The following is a 7,584-nucleotide window of genomic DNA, read 5'->3' on the forward strand; positions in this document are numbered from 1 at the left end:
AAAAGAGAGCAACAAAAAATACAATATGATGGTGACAGAACACCGAGCCAACAATTTGCATCCGGACTCAACCGTTATGGAGAGCCCTCACTTTAACCTTAAGCTTATTTTCCCTTCTTCACCTCAATCACCTAAACCACCTTCACACGATAGGGAATTATGTGAATTGACGGGCACGCCTGTTGACATCGCGCCGACTGTAGTTCAAAATCCAGAAGTCCAGACCCCTAAAGTGGCTGCGGCACAGACCATACATAGGCATTGAGTGACCAATGGAGAGAGAAATGCCCTTCTATTCCGTCGCAATCGGGCTTTTGAAGCAAACATTGGAAAGAAGGGCTAGAGGGTGTGCGGATGGAAAGTGCAATGATTCGAACGACCTGACTCAACCGAGTGTGGTTTACAACGGTAATTAGCCTTGATCACTATATATTATCGGTACTTTCACCTTCGCTCTCCTATTCCAAAAACTCATACCTTTTCTTACTATAGATGGTGTCACCCAGGAAACTCCAGTTTCACCACCTAATAATTGCACAGGTACACAGACACAACCGTCTGTAGTTGACGGTACCTCTTCAATGCCTCCAAACGGTGCACAAGCTGATACACCAGACTCTATGGTCGAGGATGGTATTTTCTTTATTAAATTTATCCCTTTTTTGTTCTTTTTATATGCCATTATGTTTCTCTCATCATATATGTGGCCGTGTTGCACAGACTATGATTAGGATATCATATTTGAGGAGGTCGAGAAAGAAGATGAGGCGTACTTTTTCATCGGACAAGGTACACCGCGTAATAGTCAAAACAATTTTTTCATAAACTTTCTTTCAACGCGTAACACATCAACATTTTGTCAGAAGACGACGAGGATGGAACCGACGTCGAGCACAATCTCGACACAGATGAGCAAGAGAACAGTGAGCCTGATGTCCTGGATCCATACGACAAGGTTTACTCTAATGTCCCATCGGAGTCACACATGCTACCGTCGGTGCCAAACTACGAGCACTGCAACACAAAGAAATTCGAGGGTGAACTTCCCGAATTTTATTGTCGGGGTGGAAAGATTCCTCTTTCAACTCCTGAGACACCACCAGAGCTCATGAGGTTGTGGTCAAGCTCGAACGCTGATGCTAGGCACTTTTGTGCAAACATCAGATATTTGAACGACCACTTCTCTTTCACTTCTCTGTATTGCCACCTAGATCGTGTGACCACTAACATGCGAATCTACGGTGTCTACACGTTTCGTGCCCATGGCCAGATTTACCATAACATACGATCATTTGTTAAAGGAGGGTATCGAAAAGAGACACCTCGAGCTTTATTTTTACGACGATGATCTGTCCCTCGAGCATCGGATGAGCAAGTGTCGTGAGTAATGTGCCCAAAAAGGCAGAGAAGTTATAGAGCAGTTGGTTAGTATCTTTAATGGGAATCCCTACTCTCAGCAACTAAGGAGTATGGGACATGTTGGAAACCTCGAGGATTATCGGGTCAAGTTGAACCTTCACTAGCGGCTTGACCAGAGAACATATAACTGAAAGGTCCTTGTTGGTTTTGGTAATTGAGTGACAACCTAGGTGGACTAATTGTGTTTATGTGAGATACACAGGTGATTAGTCCACAGGTACATGTGTGTGAGCAACATATGCCATGAAGGTGAAAATGGCTTGGAGATGTTGCAAAGCTCACACATGTGATGATGAAGGAGCTTATTGCACATGAGACATGACATTGAGTCATGTGATCAAGGTGGAGAAGATCAAGACAAGACTTGGCTTGATGGACCGGTTGCAAGCGTGAAGGGCAAGTCGAAGGCTTTGGAGTGATGGACCGCGTGGCAGTGAAGCTTGAGCAAGACTTGGCGCCGATGGACGATGGCAACGGTGAAGAGCAAGTAGAGTCAAGATCGATGAACCAATATGATCATGTGATGATATGAAGTGGATCATATCATTGTTGATCGTGTTGGTGCATGTGTTGCATCGACATTGAAGGAGATGGAATTGAATGCGCAAGGCAAAGGTATAACCTAGGGCATTTCATTTCACCGGTCATAGGTGTGTAGAGAAGTTTATGACCGGGTTTAGGATAGATGGCCGTACTATCAAGAGGGGCAAACTTGTTTGCATATCGGTCATCTAGTGCCACTCGAGTGATCTAACTTTGCATTGTCGCTAGGATCGAGTGGCGTGGCAAGTTGAGTGGCTAACATCCTTTGGGAAATGATTGTAAAAATGCTAACACACATACACATGATGGTGTACACTTGGTGGTGTTTGCAGGGGTGAGATGGGTTTTGGGTCCCTCTCTTTCGGCGCTTTCGGAAAAATGGAATGTCTATTTTCCATTGCGCCGGATGCAAATTCTTGTGGTTAGCACACTTGAGCAAGGGTGAAGAAAATGGAGGAGATGCCAGCGTTGGTCAAGTGACCAGACGTTGGATCCAAATGCACCGGACGCTGACTGCCTGCGTCCAGTCGCGCTGACGTGGAGTGTAGCAGTAGCTGGAGAGTGACCGAACGCGTCCGGTCATGCTCGGGAGCTTACTAGAAACGACCTGACGCTGAGGGTCCAGCGTCCGGTCAGTTGAAGCTGCTGCGTCCGGTCAGGTCAAGTGACCGTTGGAATCGGGACACGTGGTCGTCTGCGGGCGACCGGACGCTGAGGTCCAGCGTCCGGTCAACATGACCGGAGCGTCCGGTCGGCCCGACCGTTGCCCAGTGAAGGGGTAACGGCTAGTTTAGCCCTTGGGGCTATAAATAGAAGTGGCCTTCGACCATGGCTGGTGCTGAGCACCTCAATGGACTTAGTGTCCATGCTTGTGAGTGCTTGGGAGCCCTCCATCACACACATACTTGATAGCGATCATCCGATTGTGTGAGTGAGCAATTCTAGTGCGATTGCATCGTGAGGTTGCATCGAGTGGCACTAGGTGATCGAGTTGCAAGCCAGTGGTGCTTGTTACTCTTGGAGGTTGCCACCTCCTAGATGGCTTGGTGGTGGTCTCCGTCTAAGCGCGCAAGAAGCTTGTGCGGCGCTCCGGAGAAGTGCTTGTGAGGGGCACTTGTGCTCGCCCCGTGGGAGTCGCGAAGTGCAACATTAGTAAAGCATGTCATTGAGCTACCCTCACTCAAGGGGTAGGTTCTTGCGGCGCCCGACGTGCGGGCTTAGCGGGTGACGCTAATTAGCCGCCGAACCACCAAGTGAGCGGTCGACACAACGGGGACTAGCGTGTTGGCAAACACGTGAACCTCGGGAGAAAAATCATCGTGTCAACCTTGTTCTTCCCGTTGGTTTGCATCCCCATTACACAAGCTTGCATTTACTTTCATATATATTAAGCTTGTGTAGTTGCTCTTGTAATTAGAGAGCTTGTGTAGCTTGCTAATTACCTTCTTGCTTGTGTAGCATAGAAGTAGCTCCCTTGCGTGGCTAATTTGGTTTTAGTAACCTTGTTCGTCACATTGCTTAGTTTGTGTAGCTAAGTATTTGCGCTCTCTAATTAGGCATTGGTTGCCTTGTTATTGAGCTTTGCTAGTGAGCTTAGTTGGCTTTGTGCTTTAGCTTACTAGCATGTGTAGGAGCTCCTTTGTTGCTTAAAGTACTAGTGGCATAGGTTTATGTGACCTTGCTCCTAGAATTGGTTAGGAGAGCTCTAGCTAGCCCGACACCTTTGTTGCATAATTGATATCTTTGTAAGGTGCTAGTAAACATAGATAGAGGGGTGTAGTCTTGACTAGACCAATAGTTTTAATTCCGCACTTGTTTAGGTTAACCAACGTGATTAAGTTTTAAAAAGGACTATTCACCCCTCCTCTAGTCGCCATCTCGACCCTTCAATAACGTGCCATTGACATTAGAGGTGGCCGCCATCTGGGTTGAGGGGAGTGAGCGTCACGGCCAATTTGAGCATAGTGTTCTCCTGCAAGGGAAGGATCGGTCTATACACTGCATCCGCTCATATAATGCATGCTACGACCCACTGTCATACCTGGTGTTCTTTCCAATGGGTGAGCTCAGGTGGCACAACTGCATTCCAAAAGTGGGTGTGACTATGGCTCAAGTTGATCGAGCTCGAGCAATCCGCAAAAAGCGTGCTGAGAATGGTGACGATGATGATGGAGGTAACTTGAACTCTTTTCAATAATGCAATATAAACTCTTTTCTGTTAACTCATGATACTAATTCGAACAATATCTCCCTGTAGAACCTATTGTGAACACATGTGTCTCCATGCGCGACTACTACTGCTACAAGTTCCAGATGCGGCCAGGGATATTTAATCTAATACTCTATGGTCGATGTCTTTTCCAGCAATTCGCCGTCGACACCTACATCAAGATTGAGAGCTCGCGTTTAGACTACATGAGGAACAATCAAGATACTTTGAGGGCTGACCTATACCAAGGCCTGGTGGATAGCATGCATTCGGGTGAAGGATCTGCTGAGAATGTCAGAAGGTGTACTGTCCTGTCTTCATCATTAATCGGAGGACCCTGTGATATGAGGCACCAGTACATGGATGCAATGGCTCTGGTGCGAAAGTACAATAAACCTGATATCTTCCTCATAATGACATGCAACCCTAACTGGGATGAGATCAAGAATGAACTTTATCCAGGCCAGACACCATAGGACCGCCCAGATCTCATCACATGAGTCTTCAGAGCAAAGTTAGAGGTGATGAGAAAAATGTTGATGGAGAAAGACATACTTGGGAAGGTGAAGGCCTACGTATATGTAGTGGAGTTCTAGAAGAGGGGCTTGCTGCATGCACACTTCTTGCTAATAATGGAACGGAAGTACAAACTCACATGTCTCGAGCAATATGACATGATCATCACTGCAGAGCTACCAAACAAGAAAAAGTACCTTGAGCTATACAAGATGGTCACAAAAAATATGATGCATGGTCCTTGTGGGACGCTTAATCAATACTGTCCGTGCACGGTGGGCCACGGGTCATGAAAAACCGTTACCTGCGCCCATTCTGTGAGGCCACGTCACAGGGAAAGGATTCGTACCCCATCTATCGACGACATAATGACGGTCGTACGCAAAAAGTTCGAGGCCATTACCTGGACAATCAATGGGTCATTCCTTACAACCTTTGCCTACTACGTACCTAAAACTGCCATATAAATGTTGAGGCTTGTGGGAGCATCAAATCAGTAAAGTATCTGTTCAAGTACATATACAAGGGACATGACAGGGCATCGGTGGTGATGAGGGAGACCGACAAAGCAGACGAGAAAGGCAATATTGATGAGATCAAGCAGTATAGAGACGCCCGGTGGGTGACGCCTCTAGAAGCACTATAGAGGATATATGGCTTTGACTTGAGCAAGAACCATCCACCAGTACAATAGCTGTAGCTTCATCTACCTGACATGCACATGGTGGCATTTCATAAATGGGACAAGGTCAAACGGATCGTTAATAGGCCAGGTGTAGAAGAGTCAATGCTGACAGCATACTTCGAGGCAAACAAGATGCATGAGGAAGCCCATGGAATCTTGTATCGGGACTTACCGGAGCATTTTACCTGGCAGTCTGATGGTAAATTCTGGCAGAAAAGGAAAAACTCCGTTTTCCAAGTTGGCAGAGTCATCTTGGCCCATCCTGTTGAGGGAGAACGCTACTTTCTATGTGTTCTCTTAAACAATGTTGCTGGTGCTACCTCGTACGAACACCTTAGGACGGTTGATGGCGTGCTACTGCCTTCGTTCCGTGAAGCTATAGAAAGGAGGGGTCTAATCGAAGAAGATAATACACTAGATGAATGTCTAACTGAAGCTACTTTCTTCTATATGCCTTCCTCTCTGTGAAGGCTATTTGCAACAATATTGGTATTCTGCGAGCCGCATGATTTGATGGGGTTGTGGAAAAAACACTACGATGCAATGTCAGAGGACTACAGCCGCAATCATCCATCCTCGAATCTGGTGCAACAAATGGTTTTGATAGACATTAGAAACATGCTGCAGTCTATGGGGAAGGACATAAGGTCATTTCCTCTTCTAGATATTGATCACTCATATGACGATGCTAGCCATATTCCTCGTGAGATATTTGAGGAAGCTAGCGTCGAGCAGAATCCCGAAGATGTGCTATTGTGCGACTCAACGCCAAGCAAAGGTCTGCCTATGATGAGATAATTGTAATAGAACCGACCAATTATACGAAATTAAGTAAGAAAATCATCCGCCAGAGCAGACGATTTAGCAAACTTAAGCCCGTATAACCCGGTAGTCCGTGAAATCACGAAGGATTTCAAACCAACTTACATACCAGCTAAGATCGTAATAAGTTTAGCGGTCACCATCACATATTACATAAAAGTTTGCATCTCAGATACATCAGAGTTTAAACATAGTTATTACAAAACGAGTTCAAATAGAAGTAGCGGAAGCCATTTGTTCAAAACCACACGCACTCACACATAGTTCAAATACAGTGCCAGCTAATGATCATCTCCAACAAAAGCATCAGACGAGACATAAGGAATGACCATGCCCATGGTCCTAAGCATCACCCATCGCAGGATAAAGGCAGTTGATAGAGTAGCCGTAATACATCTGCCCATCTGCAACAAGTGGGAATAAAACCCTGAGTACGAGAAGGTACTCAGCTAGACTTACCCGACATAACTGAAAATAAGTGACACCAAGGATTATGAAGGCTTTATAGTAGGGTAGCTGACTTATTTGCAAAAAGAAGCATTTTTAGCATTTCAAGAACCTTTCCAAAAGTATTATTGTCAAGTTAATTATTATTAACCTGTCGACTAGATTTGCATCTATACTAGAGCAAACATGTGATTAAGCCAATAATGATAACCAATGATCATTAACAACTTCCATATTGTCATATTCATTATAACTGTCCAAGTGTTCCATTAACATTACTATGATCAAGTCACTCAAGTCAAGTGCTCACTATCCAGGAGCGATGGCGATTCGAATCGATTCCTAACCAGCTGGTGATTTATTCCTTACACAAACCTCACTCACCCGCTAAAGTGAGGTATTGATCACTGAGTCAACTATCCAGGAATCTCGAGTTTGCCAGGAACCACATGTACCCGAGGGTCGACCGACTGCACTTTGGTCTTATCATCTCGCCCCTGTGTCCTACCACACCTGCTCCCGCACAGTGCGCTGCGGGCAATCTACTCGGCCCGAATAATCTCCCAGCTTCGCGGTCAGAAGGTACTTTATCCGGCCAGCTAAATGTAAGGCATACGTTCAACATGACTCGAGGCCCAACAACGGTCGGTCCTTAATCGACACAGATGGAAAGCACTATAGTCCAAAACTCTGTAAGTCTCCGTCCGGTCTCAACTTCATTTAACACTTAGTTATACCATGACTACATAGTTATCCAAGCAGATCCAGGTAACCACATATAGCTCGCAGGTGACAGAAAATCACTCGACTTCTACTGGTCTAAGCCAGCTAAGCATTGACTCGACTACGGATACCAGGGTAATAAGGATATAGTATAACAAAGGTAGACAAGGTATAATGCAGCAACGGTTGCAAATAACTCCTGAACGTAATGCATCAATTA

The sequence above is a fragment of the Miscanthus floridulus genome, chromosome 2 (genome assembly GCF_019320115.1).
Source record: "Miscanthus floridulus cultivar M001 chromosome 2, ASM1932011v1, whole genome shotgun sequence".
Classification (NCBI taxonomy): domain Eukaryota; kingdom Viridiplantae; phylum Streptophyta; class Magnoliopsida; order Poales; family Poaceae; genus Miscanthus; species Miscanthus floridulus.